Below are 19,827 nucleotides of genomic sequence, written 5' to 3' on the forward strand. Positions count from 1 at the left end.
GAGTTTTAGGATATTACATCTGGTTAGGATAACCTCTTGGCCCCTGGACAGAAGTTCTGGGTGAAAAAACTATGTCCTTCTTCTAATGGATCTCAGCCAAATGTATTGAACTTTTTAAAGCTGCGATCCCTGAAGTTGTAATTGACCTATCAGATGGCCTTAGATGCAGCACTGGTCTCACGAGGGAGAGCAACTCTAGTGTTTCCCTTCACCTCTGACAGTGAAGATGATCCGTAAGATGGCCTTAAATCCTGCTCGTTATGAAGCTCCGAAAATAATACTGTTTGCGTATTTCTAGTCGCCTCAATCAACTAGTCTCTGCTCCGAAAAACTCCAGACCATACAGAACACGGCAGCCAGACTCGTCCTCTGATTCCCTCGATAAAAACACATGACAAAACACCTGCGAGACCTCCACTGCCTCTCCGTTGAGAAGAGAGTAACCTTCAAGATACGCATCCACGCCTACAAATGCCTCCACAACTCCGGACCCCAATATCTCAATGAAAGAATATCCTTCCACATACCCAAGAGAAACCTCTGATCCGCCGACCTCGCACTCGCCGAAACCCCACGCATCCGCAGAGCCAGAACAGGTGGAACAGCCTTCTCCTACATCGTGGCCAAGAGCCTGGAACGAGCTCCCCTTGACATCAGACGCACCCCCTCTCTGCACATCTTCAGGAAGACCCTCAAGACCAGGCTCTTCAACTGACCGGAGCTGCTTACCCTCACCCTCCTGGCCCCCCAGTGCGTTGAGACCCTCATGAGTGAGTAGTGTGCTTAACAATTCCTTTATTGATTGCTTGATTGAACCCTAGGTTTGGTGGAGCAGTACATAAACCGGTTTACAGCTGACATCCTAACCATATCTAACAAAATTACAAATTACCCCTCCTTAGTCTTTTATTTTAATTGCCTTAGAGAAATAGGATCACATACTAATATGCTTGTATCCTTCAGATGAGTTTCTGAAGTGATGAAAACTATATATGAATGTGGGTACTGACAATGGATAGATCTGAAAACGTAAAGTAACCTTTATATTATTCCAGATCTATAACAAACCTTAGAAGGTGTGAATTCAGAAAGCATCTAATTATGGAGAAAAAAAAATGCTTGTGATTGGAAATCCAAGAAATTGAACGTTAACAATTTCACTTAGGTATTTACATATTTGCAACTTTAGAGAGTACATTTGGATTAGCAAATGTTTAGATGATGTTTACATGTGGGTTCTGCAGCATATATGATTGGTAAATCAACAATAAATCCATTGTTATCAATTTCAGAGGCATAACAACCTTGTTACACCCACTAGGGACTGAACCCTGTGATGCTCAGATCTCTGGAAGATCCCAGCAGCATGTGTTAATTCAACTGGGTTTCTCTACAACCAGATTACCACACAGATGCAGGAGACAGTACATGGGGACCCTACATTTGAGAAAGATGTACATTTTCAAACAGAGTCGGGGTCAATGGGAAATCTTACTACCGCTGGTAGGACCACACGTTTTTTTTCCAGGGAAAACCATGGTGGATTGGACCAGCATTATTAGCCAGACACTTCAGCTATAACAAATGTGGATCGAGGTAGAGATCCCCTATTTACTTTTGATCCTAAACGATCACGGAACATTAACCAAAGGTTATCTTCATGGCAGATTCATTATAATAGACACTGATGCAAGTAAAGCTACACATTGACATGCCCTTGAAGCCAGTTGCCCTGCACCACAGAAAAATACTGTTTCACCTGAAGGACTGGGCTATTCTAAGGCCCAGCGGTGCCAGGGAACAACACCTGAAACCTTCGTGGGTTACCTGTTCCGGCGTACAAATCACAGAGACACGGGACACTTCCTTCGGCGTCAAAGATCAGCGTTTATTTACTGCAGGGATACAGAGATCGCTAGAAGTACAACAAAGTGTAGGTTCTGAGAGTCTGCTTTGAATTGCAAAAGTGGATCGCTCCTTTTATACACGTTTTCGTCATTGCACAACATAGCGAACAAAAGGTTACAACTCAGTTCCCACAGTAAACTTCAAAAGGGTTGCAATCATGTTTTCAGGAGCCCGGAACATAATTACAGTAACATCGCCGGTTCCCAACTGTAAAAGCACGTTATCCCACCATTAAGCACATTCCATTCTAGTCATAAACGAGCTAAGAGAAGAGACAGAAACAGGTAGGAAGACAAAGACAGACAACAGATTGAAAAGAGTGTAGGGGGCAATATCGGAAGCGTGATCACAGGATCAAAGGATTCAAGCCTAACGCATGCAAGGCTGAAACAATAGACCGGCACGGCAAGATGAGCCTCGAGCGGAGCCATCTGCCTTTTCTGTATCATCCCCCTAGTCATAAAGACACACTCAAAGGAACATGCGTCTTCCGCAAGGGTTTGGGAATCCCAGGGTCATGAAGCGAACATCGTCCATTCGCCGGCTACGTGAGGGCAAGAAACAAAATGGATGCCGTATCTAAAATGGAACCCAAGGGTTCAGATGGAGAAACCCATAAATAGGACGAACCCTTCCAAGTAGTGTAGCGAAAATGCGTACACCTACTAAACTCGTCATTTGCGGTTCGTAGATACCAAACTCGTCCATATTCGAACATGCCCAAAACGTCATTACAATTCTCACAGAACCTCACACCTATGCCCGCTTGTGGAGGAGGAACTCCACAAATTGGAAAGAGAAACAGTGATTCCAAAGGCTACCGGACTAACTCCCTGGGTGTCTTCATTGGTTTTTAGCACCAAACCCAAAGCAGCCAGGAGCTATTTGTCTGTGAGTGGATATGAGGCTACCAAATGAAGCCATCTGCACAGAGTTTCACCTCACATAGACCATGGATAATTTTAGAGCCAATCTGAATGCCAACCAGTGGTTTTCAAAACGTGATTTAAATGCCTGCTACAATCAGCTGGAACTGGACCAGTCAGACGGCTATATAACAACCTTCTCCACCCACTTTGGCATTAGTAGGTACCGGTGTCTGAACTTTGACACATATTTGGCTGTAGAAGTTTTTTAGAACTCAATCAGGTAGATGCTGCCAGGCTTATCCGGAGTTCTGAAGTGGTTTCATCTTGATTTGCTCAACAACACTGGAGAAACATCACCAGTAGCTCAGGCCCATGATTACTTATCTAGAGAGCTATGGCCAGACACTACACAAGCAGAAGTGCTCCTTCTTCAAATCAGCAATAGAGTTCTTTGGAAACATCTTCTCCTGGGAGATGTCTGGAAGTGCTGGCAAAGAGCAGAAAAAGTGGTTAGTGTTTCGTGATCACTCTGAGTTGCCTTCCACAGAGGCAGAGATGGAAGTGAGAAAGCCCCCATCGTATGGCCAGGGCCTCTTTTTGGATCTGGGCATAGCAGGATTCCCTCTTGGTAAGGGCGTGGCTGGTGTATGTTAATGGGAACTTGCATGCCTATGCTCTTCTCTTGCATGAGCACTGCTCCAAGTACAACTGGTCTGACATCAACAATCATTTGGGTATTGCCTTGAAGATTAAAGTATGCTATCAGTAGGGCGTCCTTCACTTTTTTAAATGCTGCATTGCTGATTCCGATCCTGGAAAAACTCTGTACAAACCGTGGTATGGAGCGGTTTCTCCATACAACTCGTACTTGTAAGGAGGCCCCTACAACCTAGGAAGTACGATCCGTACAAATAGACGCACTCCATACAAATTGTAAAAAAGACCATACAACTCGTATATACAAGCGATTCCGATTCGGATTGCTCTGTACGCGACGTTCCCATGTATTCCCGGCTGCATTGTCCTAGTTCCTGGCCATGTTGGTTCTCGTACGTGCCCTCTGATCGTGACCAGGTTCAGCACAAACCGACCACTGTAAGTGCCATTCTCAAGGAAGCTTCTGACTTCTGTGGCATTGCAAGGCACTGGTGCGTTCTGGAAGGCATCTGCCTTCTTGGGGTCCACTTCAGGCCCTCCCATGGTCTTTAACCTATGGTTTTTTCAGTGATATATGTATATATATATATATATATATATATATATATATATATATATATATATATATATATATATATATATATATATATATATATAAAATTTCTATGGCAAAATGAAACCCCTCATTTTGTTCCTTTGCAAATTAAATGTTTTAAGTGTTAACACTTTATTCCAATCAAGATGACTTCAGGTGTGCCATACTTTTGTCATAAGTAAGACTGTTAGCGCTCTAGTTGTTCTTTAGAACACTCTGGGACATTCTGTCACTGGGCTATAGTTGGGCTACATCTGGCTGATATTTGGGCTACATTTGTTTTTTTTGTCTCTGGTGGCCATCTTTGGGCTACATTGGGCTACATTGGGCTACATTTGGGCTTTAACATATATATAGCCCAATGTAGCCCAATATTTATTTTTCAAAGTTAATTTTCGTAAAAACCACTGGAGCATATATCTTGAGACATAGCAAAGGCACATCGGGCTACCAGTCCCTACAATTTTGCCAAGTTTTGAGGAAATCCATTCAGCCGTTCGAGCTAAAAGTGAGTCCAACCGCCCTATGGAAAACTCAATGTTAAAAACAAGTTTTGGGACCCCCCTTTTTTCTCGTCCCCCGCTTGATGAAACCCCCCCAAACTTTCAGGGGATGCTCAGAAACAAAATGTGCCATTTTCCAGAAAATTTCAGCCAATTCCGTCCATCAACGCCAAAGTTATTCAACATAGAATTTTCAGAAATCCCTATTCAAAAAAATCCTAACTATATATACCTACTGGCGACCGCCAGTAGGTAATCTATACTACTATTATAAAGAGAGAACACAATCCTTTATGCCAGGTAAACTCGGGAACCACAGCGCCAATCAAAACACCCAATATATCATAGGTAACGTCAGGGTAAGCAGATGGACATAGGCTATATACCATAAAAAAATATACCTTAGAAGTGCAAAGTACGTTCTTTCAGAAAGTAGTCCCTTGGAAGTAGCGCCATGTCTGTGGTGGGAGTGTGCGTTTTATGCATGCTGACATCACAATCACGGGTCTGCCATTTTAGTAAAGTGCTCGGAGAGCGGACAGGAGCGTGGCCAGAAGCGGGCAGGACAGGAGCACCGAACCGACAGACTCCGGAGTCCGAGATGCCAAGAGCGAACAGGAGCGTGGGCAGAAGCGGGCAGTAGCGCCAAACCGACAGCCTCCGGAGTCCGGACAGGAGCGTGGGCAGAAGCGTGGCCAGAAGCGGGCAGGACAGGAGTGCCGAACCGACAGACTCCGGAGTCCGACGTGCCAAGAGCGGACAGGAGCGTGGGCAGAAGCGGACAGGAGTGCCAAACTGACAGCCTCCGGAGTCCGGACAAGAGCGTGGGAAGAAGCGGCCAGGAGCAAGGAAACGGGGGCAAGGAAACAACACCCTGCGCACGTGATGCTGGTAAGTACGCTCTGCTGCTCCCGCTGCTGACCGCTGTGCTGCACGTCTCCTGCAGCAGTGCTGCCCCCAGCCCCCTTCTGCCCCGGACAACGTCGGGGCGGGCTGCTAGTATATATATATATATATATTCACAAAGAACTCCAAAACGCCACTTACAACCACACAGATTAGCAAAGTGTCAAGCAGGAGACGAACCACCAGATTAGGTAACAGTTCTCTTTAATCCAGGTTAGATGTTCGTTTCAGGAAATGCATAACGCGTTTCGGGCTGCAAGCCCTTGTTCACATGCACATATATATATATATATATCTACCTTCTCTCGGTTCCTCGTTGCCGGGTAAATGCAGCACTCTATGTCGGTTTGTGTTCCTTGCGGCAGAACCACGCCGCTTTCAATGTGGACACAATTCACTCTTTGCAGTGTGAGCAAGGGAGAGGGCTCCCGAAACGCATTGATCTGTGTCTGCCTGCCACAATATTTATCTGAAGGTTAAAATATAATAAAAAGTGTAAAATAACCGGAGCACGCAAGTTCGTCCTGAATATTCACTCTGCAAAGAGTGAATTGTGTCTATATATATATATAGATATATATATATATATATATATATATATATATATATATATATATATACATATATATATATATATATATATATATATATATATATATATATATATATATATCCAATGATGGATTTTCACGGCCAGTCCCGGTCGGAGAAGAGCCCTGCCATAACCATGTGGACCTGTGCAGCGTTTGTATGAGGCAGCACATTAAGGGGCAGGAAGGTCATGTTGGGAAGTCGTATTGTGCAGGACGCTGTACTGGGGAAGCTTTCCAAGCCCACTGTGGTTTTTAATTATGGAATTCAGAGGTGAAAAGTAGGCAACTCACTGAATGAATACCGAAGCACTACAGGTTCCATAAGGCCAGGCTGGTGGCCACGCCCAGAAGGCGGGAAGTATTGAATCCATAAGTATACTGGGATATTGCCTGTTTCACCGTCTGTCAATCCAAAGCCCCCAGATGAAGTGCAAAGACACGAAACGCGCCGGGATACGGACATGATTTGAGCAATGGCAGCATGACGCTGTGAGCGCCTTCTTTTAATAAATGAATGCAACAACGAAAACTCACCTGTGAGGGGTCCTCTTTTTCGTCAGGCAACTTGATAATGGATTGTTTGCGGCTTGCCTGAGCCGCGAGAGAGACCACCGCTGTGCTCTGCGCAGCTCTGCTGGGACGCCACATGACGGATCAGCGTTGGGGCAGGCAAGTGCGATTAAAAGAAGCAAAGAGGCGCTCATTGTGTACAGAACTGCTTGTGCTAACCCACTTGGGTTTTATTTTGAAGAAACAAGGAGGTGAAAAGTAGGCGACTCACTGAAGGAATACCGAAGCACTACAGGTTCCATAAGGCCCGCTGGTGGCCACGCCCAGAAGGCGGGAAGTATTGAATCCATAAGTATGCTGGGATATTGCCTGTTTCACCGTCTGTCAATCCAAAGCCCCCAGAAGAAGTGCAAAGACACGAAACGTGTCAGGACTACGGACATGATTTGAGCAATGGCAGCATGACGCTGTGAGTGCCTTCTTTTAATAAATGAATGCAACAACGAAAACTCACCTGTGAGGGGTCCTCTTTTTCGTCAGGCAACTTGATGATGGATATATACATATATATCCAATGATTGATTTTCACGGCCAGGCCTGGTCGGAGAAGAGCCCTGCCATAACCATGTGGGCCTGTGCAGCGTTTGTATGAGGCAGCACATTAAGGGGCAGGAAGGTCATGTTGGGAAGTCGTATTGTGCAGGATGCTGTACTGGGGAAGCTTATCAAGCCCACTGTGGTTTTTAATAATGGAATTCATTTCACTACTGCAAGCCACTCACAGGAGTAATACAAAAGGAACTACCAAGACCAGCAGGCTCGGCCCGAGCCAACGCCCACACGGGCAGGTGGTTGCAGTTTAAAAGAATGTTGAAGGCTGCATGTAGTGAACTATTGATGCCGCTGATGAGATGTGGTTGAGCATGAAACGCTTCAGACAGTTTGGAACTTTTGGTGAAGACTCCCTTCCAGCGCCTTGTAGCTTCCTCCAATAAACGTAATTTTTATCTACCTGCAAGCGGCTCTTCTGAATGGGCAAACTTTTTTGATATATATATATATACACATATATACGACGTGTACCAATAACATAAAATCTAATTTTAAAAAAAATTTGATTATAAATTAAAACATTAATCTATTTAAAAATCTTCACATTTAAATTTCCCACTCCAGTGAGTGCAACAGTAGGGAGAGTGTTGGAAAGCAGTGGGGAAGAAATGACTATTCCCACTCCAGTGAGCGTAACAGTAGGGAATGTGTTGGATAGTGGAGGGGTAAAAATTGCTATTCTCACTCCAGTGAGTGCAACAGTAGGGAAAGTTTTGGACAGCGGAGGGGTAAAAATTACTATTCCAACTCCAGTGAGTGCAACAGTAGGAAAAGTGTTGGATAGCGGAGGAGTAAAAATTACTATTCCCACTCCAATGAGTGCAACAGTAGGGAAAGGGTTGGATAGCGAAGGGGTAAAAATTACTATTCCCACTCCAATGAGTGCAACAGTATGGAAAGTGTTGGATAGCGGAGGGGTAAAAAATACTATTCCAACTCCAGTGAGTGCAACAGTAGGGAAAGTGTTGGATAGCAGAGGGGTAGAAATTACTATTCCCGCTCAAGTGAGTGCAACTATAGGGAAAGTGTTGGATAGTGGCAGGATACAATTTACAATTTTCACTCCAATAATTGTAAAAGTATGGAATGTTTTGGATAGCGGAGGGATAAAAACTGCTATTCCCGCTCACGTGAGTGCAACAGTAGGGAAAGTGTTTGATAGCGGAGGGGTAAAAATGAATATTCCCACTCCAGTGAGTACATAAAGTAGGGAAAGTGTTGGGTAGCGGAGGGGTAAAAATTACTATTCCCGCTCCAATAATTGTAAAAATAGGAAAAGTGTTGGATAGCGTATGGGTAAAAATAACTATTCCCACTCCAGTGAGTGTAACAGTAGAGAAAGTGTTGGATAGCGATGGGTAAAAACTTACTATCCCCACTCCAGTGAGTGCAACAGTAGGGAAAGTGTTAGATAGTGGCACGATAAAATGTACTATTCCCACTCCAATAATTGTAAAACTAGGGAAAGTGTTGGATAGCAGAGGGGTAAAAATTACTATTGCCACTCCAGTGAGTGCAACAGCAGGGAAAGTGTTGGATAGCGGAGGGGTACAAATTACTATTCCCACTCCAGTGGGTGCAACAGTAGAGAAAGTGTTGGATAGTGGCGGGATAAAATGTACAATTCCCACTCCAATAATTGTAAAAGTAGGAAACGTGTTGGATAGCGTAGGGGTAAAAATAACTATTCCCACTCCAGTGAGTGCAACAGTAGGGAAAGTGTTGGATTAGCGGAGGGGTAAAAATGACTATTACCACTCCAATAATTGTAAAAGTAGGGAAAGTGTTGGATAGCAGAGGGTAAAAATTACTATTGCCTCTCCAGTGAGTGCAACAGTAGGGAAAGTGTTGGATAGCGGAGGGGTAAAAATTACTATTCCCACTCCAGTGAGTGCAACAGTAGAGAAAGTGATGGATAGTGGCGGGATAAAATTTACAATTCCCACTCCAATAATTGTAAAAGTAGGAAAAGTGTTGGATAGCATATGGGGTAAAAATAACTATTCCCACTCCAGGGAGTGCACAACAGTAGGGAAAGTGTTGGATAGCGGAGGGGTAAAAATTACTATTCCCACTCCAGAGAGTGCAACAGTAGGGAAAGTGTTGGATAGCGGAGGGGTAAAAATGACTATTACCACTCCAATAATTGTAAAAGTAGGGAAAGTGTTGGATAGCAGAGGGGTAAAAATTACTATTGCCACTCCAGTGAGTGCAACAGTAGGGAAAGTGTTGGATAGCGGAGGGGTAAAAATTACTATTCCCACTCCAGTGAGTGCAACAGTAGAGAAAGTGATGGATAGTGGCGGGATAAAATTTACAATTCCCACTCCAATAATTGTAAAAGTAGGAAAAGTGTTGGGTAGCGTATGGGGTAAAAATAACTATTCCCACTCCAGCAAGTGCACAACAGTAGGGAAAGTGTTGGATAGCGAAGGGGTAAAAATTACTATTCCCACTCCAGTGAGTGCAACAGTAGAGAAAGTGTTGGATAGTGGCACAATTAAATTTACTATTCCCACTCCAATAATTGTAAAAGTAGGGAAAGTGTTGGATAGCAGAGGGGAAACAATACTATTGCCACTCCAGTGAGTGCAACAGTAGGGAAAGTGTTAGATAGCGGAGAGGTAAAAATTACTATTGCCGCTCCAGTGAGTGCAACAGTAAGGAAAGTGTTGGATAGCTGTGGGATAAAAACTGCTATTCCCGCTCAAGTGAGTGTAACAGTAGGGAAAGTGCTAGACAGCAGAGGGGTAAAAATTACTATTCCCGCTCCAGTGAGTGCAACAATAGGGAAAGTGTTGGATAGCGGAGGGGTAAAAATGACTATTCCCACTCCAGTGAGTGCAACAGTAGGGAAATTGTTGGATAGCAGACGGGTAACAATGACTATTCCCGCTCCAGTGAGAGCAACAATAGGGAAAGTGTTGGATATCGGAGGGGTAAAAATTACTATTCCTGCTCCAGTGAGTGCAACAGTAGGGAAAGTGTTGGATAGCTGAGGGATAAAAACTGTTATTTCCTCTCAAGTGAGTGTAACAGTAGGGAAAGTGCTGGACAGCAGAGGGGTAAAAATTACTATTCCCACTCCAGTGAGTGCAACAGTAGGGGAAGTGTTGGATTGCAGAGAAGTAACAATTAATATTCTCAATCCAGTCAGTTCAAAATAAAAAATATAAACATTCAACAATAACAATATTTAAAAAACAAAAGAAATTAAAAAATATATACATATGTTAAAAATTCAAATACAAATATATTTATTTTCACATTTATTTTAAAAAAAGTATAATGTTTAATACATATAAAACATACCTACAAATATTATATTAAATAAAATAAAAAGTAATTTTCAAACAAATATTTTTAATTAAAAATTATTTAGAACAAAAACATTAATTATTACATACATTTACTTTTTTTTATGTCCTACCCTATAACACCACACAATTCACAACCCACAGCTTCCCCAACTAACATAATTAATCACCAAATAAAGAAATATTAATTAAAAAACAAAAATAAACTCAAAAAAATGATTTCACTTCCCACACTTTACACCTATAATCCCCACAACCCGAAACTAAATATAAACTGTAAAAAAACTTATTTTCAAATAAAAAACGAATTATAAAGTAAGAAAATTGTATTTACTCCCCAGACTGTACCCCATAACAATAAACCCCACACACAAAAAAATAAACAAATACCCTAATTAAATATAAATTAATTAATTAATTTTAATGATCAACATTTTTTAAAATAATTGAAAACAAAAATTACTTCCCATCTTTTACCCCTATAAACCCCACTATCCACACCTAAAATTAGTTAAACAAATTCCATATTTAATTTTCAATTCATTAATATTAATTAACAACTAATTATTGATTAATGAACATAAATTACTTCCCACCCTTTACCCCTATAAACCACATAAACCGCACCTAAAATTAATAAAACAATTTCCATAATTAATTTTCAATCAATTAATATAAATTAACAACTAATTATTAATCAAAAACAAATTACTTCCCACCCTTTAGCCCTATAAACCCCACAACCTGCACCTAATTTGTTTGACACAATTACCATCATTAATTATCAATTAATTAAATATTAACAACCAATTAATAACTAATTACAAATAAATTACTTCCCACAATTGACGCTATAAAATCTAAATAAATTTTTTTTAAATCACTAATTTGCTATAATGAAATGACTTCCCACCCTGGTCCCCTATAAACCCACAACCCGCAACAGAACTATACAATGTCCATTTAAGCAAATAGTGCAGGATAAATAGGTAAGGGGCTGGAGGATGGGCAGATGTGAGGCATTAGATCTTTACCCGGAAGTTAGATTTACCACATACTCTGAAGTGCAAGAAGCAGAATTGTGGCGGGACCATTCCTGCAATACACCAAGCATAAACAGTCAGGGAAAATAGGTACACATTCTCGGAAGTGCCTGAGCCACACACACATTATAATCTCGTCATCTGGCTTAGCAGAAATTTTCAAAGCCAAGCGAATAGACATGGGAGGGCAAGACGGCACTGCAAATGGATGGATGGATGCCAGGATTTAATGAACTATCACCATACTGGAATCGGGTAGGACCTGGCAAATGGTTATGGCAATCTCCAGTAATGCAAGACTTAAGCTAACACAGTTCCACATCCTCCACATGACTTACCTTACACCACTCACAAGTCAAATTTACCCTGAAATCTCACTGCAATGTCCCTGCAATCACCTGCCATCACTTTAAAAATACATCAATTCTAGACGGAGGAAGTGCAAAGCAACAGTGTACAGGGAAACGCCCCGGGTTAGAGGTAAAACAATGTATCCTGGGTCTATAAGGTAATAAGAGGAAATTAAAATTGAAAGACAATTTGATGCATTAGGGACAACTTTCACTAAACGCTGTATTGAATTTTATTGAATATATGATTTGGAACTCCTTAGAGATCCACATATAATAACATAACACAGGCACAATATAAAAAGGAAACAACTTATTAAAACAATTATTGTTAGCATAATTTTACAAATTTTCATGCAAGGTTATTTAATACAATTCTAAAAAACATTTAAAAAAGTAAAAAATTCTATAGCAAAAAATGTCATTGGGAGGAAAGAAGATAGCATTGATAAGAGAACTTGCCGATAAAATGCCCAATTGTATACATACTGCTCTCACCCACAGACGACGGTAGGCCATTAGGGCAGGACAAACTATCAGAACATGTACGGTGTCTTGAACTGAAGTGTTACAAAAACAGCATATATTGGAAATGCCATACCATTTGGCCAACAATTTATTCAGCGGAAGGAGATCCTGTCTTAAAAGTAGGCAAACACGACGCAATCCATGAGCCATATTCCAGGCGGCATATGGTTGTAATTGTCTAAACAGGTAGGAATTGACAACTTGGGTAACCCCCTTCTTAAGCATAATAGAGTTACGGTCTCTTTCGAAACTAAACTTCCATGTTGCCTGTTTTAATATAGAATTTAGCTGATGTTTCGACAGATCGTAAAGGGTTGCTTCCTCCAGACCCAAAAGTTCAATAGCCTTCCTAAAGTTCTTTATGAGTAACGAATACTCTTTTAGGGGGCCCATTAGCTCTTTTTTAATAAGAGATCTTAATGTGGCTGGATTTCCTTTGAACAAGCAGGCAACCCAGTGGATAACTCCTGCCAAACCCTGTGCCCAGCTACTTCTTAGTCCAAATTCCAATCGGAGAGAAGCTACAGTGCAACTGTTATTAACAGAAGTTAGGTTTCTTAAGAGGGAGCCACTAAACGCTGTATTGCCATACATTGGAAGCATCACATTTTGACCACATGTAAAAGACCACATTTTTTATATGAACATGTAAAAATGGCTCACATAACGAAAAGCTCATGGTGGACCTCATTGAAAGGGAAGCATTATTACAAAATATATTGGCTCCTCCAGATGCTTGGCCCCCATGAATAAAAGCAAACAAGGAAACCCAACAACAGTAAGATGAATAGATTAACAGTCTATATTCACAATATAGACCAGATCAGAATAGGAATAAACACACATAACAGAGGAGGGTTAAAGAGAACAGTGAGCTAAACTTAATTAATAACTAAGATAAAACATCTTAAATTGCCCACGTATACTGGAAGCTATTGAATTCACTAGAATAGCCAATGAAGAGAAAAAGTGCACAAGTAATACAGCAAGCCAAAATCAGATATATGGTATGTTTGAAAAATAATTGCACAATATTGTAAACATTTTTAGTGTGGAGACAATGAGATCATAATAAGATTGAATTATGTTGCAAAACGTAATAAAGAAGATACAAAAAACATTGTTAAATGAATACCTCATAAATTAGGGTTACATCCGTGGTTCCCAAACTGTGCGCCGCGGCGCCCGGTGCGCCGTAACGAGGAGCCAGGGGCGCCGCGACCACAATGGAGAAAAGTGAAGCAGCCTCCGCCAGAACACATCCCACCTGCAAAAACCGGAGAAATGGTTTGTCGCAAGGACGCACTGCTGCCATTTCTGCCATACGCGCGTACGTATATGCTTACGTGCTCTTTACAGGCATCGGAGGTAGTCTCCATTACTGGTATACGATTGCCATACGCAGCTCTGGCCATTGCAGGGGTAGTTACTTGTGCCGTCTTCTGTGCCCGCCATTCTCTGCAGCTTGCAGTCTTCCCACTTAAGGTAAGTTAAAAGGGCAGTTGGTGTTCATTTATAACATGCTCCGTTTTGACAAAAAACATCCATACTTTTTGCTCGTGCGGCCCCAAGTATGTAATTTAGAAATTAAGGGCATCGTGCACATTGCCCTGGGGTTAGTATTTGTGTGTGTTTTACACAGGTGTTCTTTCTTGGTTCAGTGTTGTCATTTGTCTGTGCGTCTTTGCTGCGGTGAATGTGATGAGGTCACTTGATTCATTTTACCTTTTTTATCATGCTTCATTGTATTTTGCCTAGGATAATAAAACGCATATGCTGATTTGTAAAGCGTCCCTTCACACAATCACTGGCACAAAGCCTTTTTAAATTCGTGTCTCAGTGTCTTAGAATTTCAAATGAGCAAATTTGTAATCTTTTCTTCAATCCTGAACCTTGTGCCTCTTGATACCAGCTGTGCTCCCTCGCGTCCTGTGCAGTATGAGGATGCTGTCTGTTTAATTACGTTCCTTGAAATTCAGTCCATAACAACCTGATAAATGCCATCAGCAGAGGCTGTATCCTTACAGAAAGTGTAAGGGACGATGTCTAGAAGTCTACCCAGATGGTTCTGTGTGCCAATATAACAACTGACAATAGGTATGGCTAATAACTCTATTGACAAGTAAACGTCTTTTACCGTTTTCATTTACCCATGCCTGGCGCTTAGGCCGCAAGTCAGATAAGGACCAATAACCTGCCCACCCAAAAAAGAAATCGGTGGGGAGCCACGGCCATCTGCCAATTAGGTCAAGGGAGCCACGGGCCCAAAAAGTTTGGGAACCACTGGGTTACATGATCGTAGAATTTTCTTTTAAACAGGTTGGAAAATCAGAAGTATACAGCGAGAAAAGGATTTGGGCTAGATTGCGACCTTGTTTGAATCCATTAAATGCCAGCATTTTAGATTTTAGTTCTTTACCTGGGGCCAATCATAACGTCCTCCCATTTGCCAGCATGGAGACATATAATGGTCTGAGAAAAATACTCTAATATTTTGATGGAATGAAGCTTCCAATCTCCCATGAATGAAAGCGCATTATAACCCAACTAATGCCATTTGTAACTTCATATGCTTCTCTCGGATGTATTCCTCATTTAACATCTACAGGCATAAAATGTGGACTGTAGAGCATAAGGGTTGCTAATCTACTTGTGCAAAGAGAAATAAATGATTACCCTATTACCAAGTTTCGAGTTTGCTCAACACTGCTTTTGAATAAAAACTTTCCCTGTAACATCTTGTAAAGCGATAGTTTAAAGTATTAGTACTATTACCCTTTTTTATAAATTACTAAAATGTGACTCCCTTGTCAAGAATCTGGAATTTGATTAGAATGTATGAAAAAAATTAACAAACTCTCAAAAACTTTTGACCAATGTTGTGAAGCTAATTTGAACAAAATAACAGGAACACGATCCAGGCCTAGAGGGCTAGAATAATACGTAAACATTATAATATTGTAGATTAAAACAGCCAAAAAAGGTTCAAATGCGACAGGAAACCACTCATGCTTACTCAAAGAAAGAGATGACTGGGTATACGTTTACTTACAGTAAGTACACTATCACACCTCACCACAAACATAGGATAACAATGAAATATCAATTTAGTAACAGTCCAGTTAAAATCAACCCTTAACCCGTTAACCGCGGCGGTAATTCCGCCGCGGTGCGGGCGTTTCCGTGCGCGGGTGGGGCCGCGTCGGCCATTGGCCGACGGCAGCACTGGGGAGGTAGTGCTGCCGTCGGCCAATGGCCGACGGCAGCAATTAAAGGGTTAAAAGAATATCAATGCCGTTGTTAGCATGTTTCCTAAAAATGGGAACAGCTGGGCTGGAGTATTGCATATAATTAAGCCAATCAAAATAATTCATGAACCAAGTTTCCTAAGGACAAGTGATTACAAAATTGTTACCCAAATAAAAATCATCAGAAGCCAAAACGCATTCGAACCTAGCTATATACCAGCCCAAACTTCCCAGTACATGTCAGATATTTCTGAACTTTTGAGCTCAGCTTGTTTTACAATTTAAAAAACTGAATAGCCACAACCAACTTAACGATTCATTAATATCATGAACCGGGGACAGCACACAGATTTTAGTGATCTGACGTGTACCCCACTGTTTTCGTAACTTTAAACACAGGAAGCATTTCTTCTAACTTACTCAGAAACCATGAATGATAATGTTGGGCGAAGCGGGCAACTGGAAACTGTACAAACATTTAAATATTTACAGTATTTTTAGGGACACTGTAATCAGTGTTAGAAAGCCTAGGAAGAAAATCAATACCCTTATAGTGAATATGATCCGAATGTTTCCAGACCTAATGTACACTTGGGGTCTAACATGTTTCCTATTCTCATTTTCCTTTTGCTTAAACTGAATAAAAAAGCATATCCTTTGAGGTTTGTAAAGGTCACCGGTAAATGGAATGCAATATTTTTGCAATCACTGCCTATTCATATAAGAAGAGATATCATATCATGGATAAAAGTCCACAAACGACAATATTGTACACTCTACAGAAAGTATAAGTGCTCTATCTGCATTTGATGAGTCGTGCAAGTTTTCAGATCTCCACCCAGTGGCGGCTCCTCCGCTAAGGCGGAGAAGCGTCGCCCCACAAACAGAAAGCAGCAAAAGAAAGGAAAATATAAAATGATGATAACGGAATGTTATTATCATTTTATTTTGTCCTGCTGCTGTGGCAGTGGTGAGGGGGTGTGGTGGAGCTGCAGGGGAGGAGTCGTAGAACACTTGTGTGCGTCGCAGTCATGCGCACTTACCCCCTTCTCCATGCAGGCTGCATTACATCCTGCATGGAGAACATGCCCACCCTACAGCCTCTGGCGTAGTGCCGTGTCAAGGCGCTCAGAGTCCAGACCAATCCCAAGGCTGCATTGCAGCATTGTGATTGGCTTAGAAGTGGGAGCCTGGCTGCCTGCTTCCTGTTACGACCTGGAGTCGGACACAGCCAAGCAGGAGAGAAGACGCAGGACCCGACGGCAGCGGTGGCTGCAAAGTAAGTGTTATTACTTTTAGTTTTTTTTAATACAGCCCACATTGCCACCCCCGTGCATCCTTTCCCCCACCCCCGAGCCGTGCCAGCCGCCCCTGGCTCCACCTGTCAATGTCTAGTAATTAACACTCTGGAGTAGTGTTAGGATCCAAATCAGTTTTAGGATTACTGTTAACTCAAATGAAAAACCCTCACTGACTTCAATATTAACATAAGGGTGTACATTTGCATCCCCTAGAAAATTCACTCGCTTTCTTTGCATTCTTAGAATCTACAGCCTCTTCATGATTATTTTTACAACTAGTTTTATTTCTCATTTTCCTACTTTTAGGTTTAAAGCATTTTATTAAGACAAAAAAACAACATGGGGGAGGGGAATAGGAGGTTAAGGTTACACACAGCACAATAAAGGAAGAAGTGCATTTCAGGAGCGCTGGCGAAAAGTAGTCCGGTGGTCCAGAAGAAAAATACAGCTAATGTAAGGCAAATAAGCAATCTGTGTGACCCTCGCATGCACCTCAACACCCCATCTAAAGCCGAGCGCGGATAGCCATCAGCGACACATCAGGGCACAACCCAGTCCCTCTGATCCCCCCACCCCCAATAATAAAAAAGAAGAAAAAAGGAAAGAAAAAAAAACAACACCCCAACTCCCCCGTCCAATGGCCCTGTACTAGGATAACCCGCCCCAATCAGCCCACACCCCATCCCCTAAGATCCTGTCCCCCATGCAGTCTAATCCACCGGGGTCGTCGGTGGCGTCAGCCTAAGAAGTCGAAGGTACCTCGGGCAGGTGAGCTCTCGGAATTCCGTGGACAGTAGTGCTAGGAAGGGTTGCCATAGCTCCTCAAATTGATCTACATCCCCAGCCACCGTGAGCGACATCTTCTCCATTCCCAACACCTGCCAGAGCCTATGCAACCAACCCGTAATGGAGGGGACAGTGGTGGTGCGCCAGTGGACAAGAATGTTCTGGACCGCCGAGCCCAGCGCAATCGCAATCTGTCTACCCCTGCGGGACTTCAACGGATACATTAGGTCATTGGGAAGGCCTAGCAAAACATACGCTGGGAAGCGCGGCAGCTCAATCTCAAAGTGCTCATCCACCTCATCTAAAACCTCCTTCCAATAAGCGGTCAGCACCGGGCAAGCCCAAAGAATGTGTGAGAGGGTACTCTCCTGTCCGCATCCCCGCCAGCACCCCTTGTCAGTGTGTCTATGCATTTCATACAGCCTCTCCGGGGTGTAGTACCAATAAGTAGACACCTTAGTAAAGGTCTCCGTAAGTCCTGTGTGGTATGCCGAGTGCCGCGCCCGATATGCAATTTTGTCCCACTCCTTATGGCTGAGTGTCCTACCCAATTCTCTGTGCCAGCGCTCCCTCCCCGGGTTATAATAGTGGAACGACGGGGGCTGAAGGAATTTATACAAATCGGTAATCAGCTTGGCATCCGAGGTCCGAGTCACCAACCACCGCTCATACGATGTGATTTGGCGAGCAGCGGTGTCGCGCACCTGGGGTTGGAGAGCCCAGTGGCGGACCTGCATATAGCGCAGTCTGTCCATCTCCGTCAGGCCAAATTCCTGCCGAAGTTGTTGAAAAGGAATCACGCCTTCCGGCCCGTAGATCTGGAAAAGCGCCCTACAGCCCGCGCTCACCCAATGGGAGAAGGCCCCCGGCTCCATCCCTGGGGAGAAGTCCGGGTTACCCGCTATGGGTGTGAACGGCGAGGGGAAGGTGGTCAGGTCATGAGCCTCGCAAACTGCATCCCACACCCTCAGGGGGACCCGCGTAACAAAAGAGGCATATAGATTAGCAGGGCGATGCGCGCGGCGTAAGAACGGAACCTCTTGGAGGGTGCGGCCCGCCACCGCCTGGTCTTGAAAAAGCCAGTGTTTGTCGGACTCCCACCTGCTCCACTCCACCAAGTATCGCAGTTGCACCGCCTGGAAATATTTGCGGAGGTCCGGGATACCAAGACCCCCGCCTCCGGAGCAAGCGTGGAGAGGACCCTCTTCATCCGTGGCTTGCGGCCCTGCCAAACGAAGCGGGAGATGTCAGCCTGCGTTTGTCTTATCCAACCTACAGGGGGTTGGAGAGGCAGAGCGCGAAAGAGGTACAGAATCTGGGGCAGCACCGTCATCTTAACCACCGCGACGCGACCCAGCCAAGACAGAAGGCCCTTGCTCCAGCGGCTAAGTTCCTCCTTGATCTTCCTGCCGAGGGAAGTGTAATTGGCTGTCAACATCTCAGGCAGTGTGGGCGCCAGCAGGATCCCCAGGTATGGCACCGTGGACGAGGACCACTGCATGGGGAAAAGGCGCTGAAGGTCCCTCCTGGTATCCGCCGCCAGGGACACATCCAACGCCACCGACTTGTTCATATTCATTTTGAAGCCGGCCACACGCGCAAAGGTGTCCAGTTCCTGGACGCAAGCAGGGAGTGACCTCCTGGGGTCTTCTAGGGTCAGCAGGACATCGTCTGCGTAGAGGCTGACCGTGTGGACATATTGGCCCATCTTGACCCCGATAGCGTCCGGGTTGTTGCGAATCCTCTGAGCAAACGGCTCCATGTAGAGGGCAAACAGAAGCGGCGAGAGGGGGCAACCCTGTCTCGTACCGCGTTCGATGGCAAAACTTCCGGAGCTACACCCGTTGACCCGCACCAAAGCCGAAGGACGTTTGTAACAGTTGAAGACCATGGTGCGGAACTTTTCACCGATACCCAGTTTCCTGAGAACCAGCTCGAGGTACGGCCAATGAACTCTGTCGAAGGCCTTCTCCGCATCAACTGATAGCAGCATCCGCTCCCCCGGGATCCGCGAGGCCTTCTCTAGTACATGCGTCACCCTCTTGGTGTTGTCAACCGTCTGTCTACCGGGTACGAAGCCAGCCTGGTCCGCCTCCACCAG

The 19,827-nt window shown here is 43.6% G+C and overlaps 1 protein-coding gene across 4 annotated transcripts in view; it reads right to left on the reverse strand.

Annotated features, from left to right (window-relative positions):
* LRRC43 (leucine rich repeat containing 43) overlaps positions 1 to 19,827 on the reverse strand; it is a 344,921-nt gene that overhangs the window by 281,589 nt on the left and 43,505 nt on the right. The window lies entirely within an intron of this gene.

The sequence above is a fragment of the Lissotriton vulgaris genome, chromosome 11 (genome assembly GCF_964263255.1).
Source record: "Lissotriton vulgaris chromosome 11, aLisVul1.2, whole genome shotgun sequence".
Classification (NCBI taxonomy): Eukaryota; Metazoa; Chordata; class Amphibia; order Caudata; family Salamandridae; genus Lissotriton; species Lissotriton vulgaris.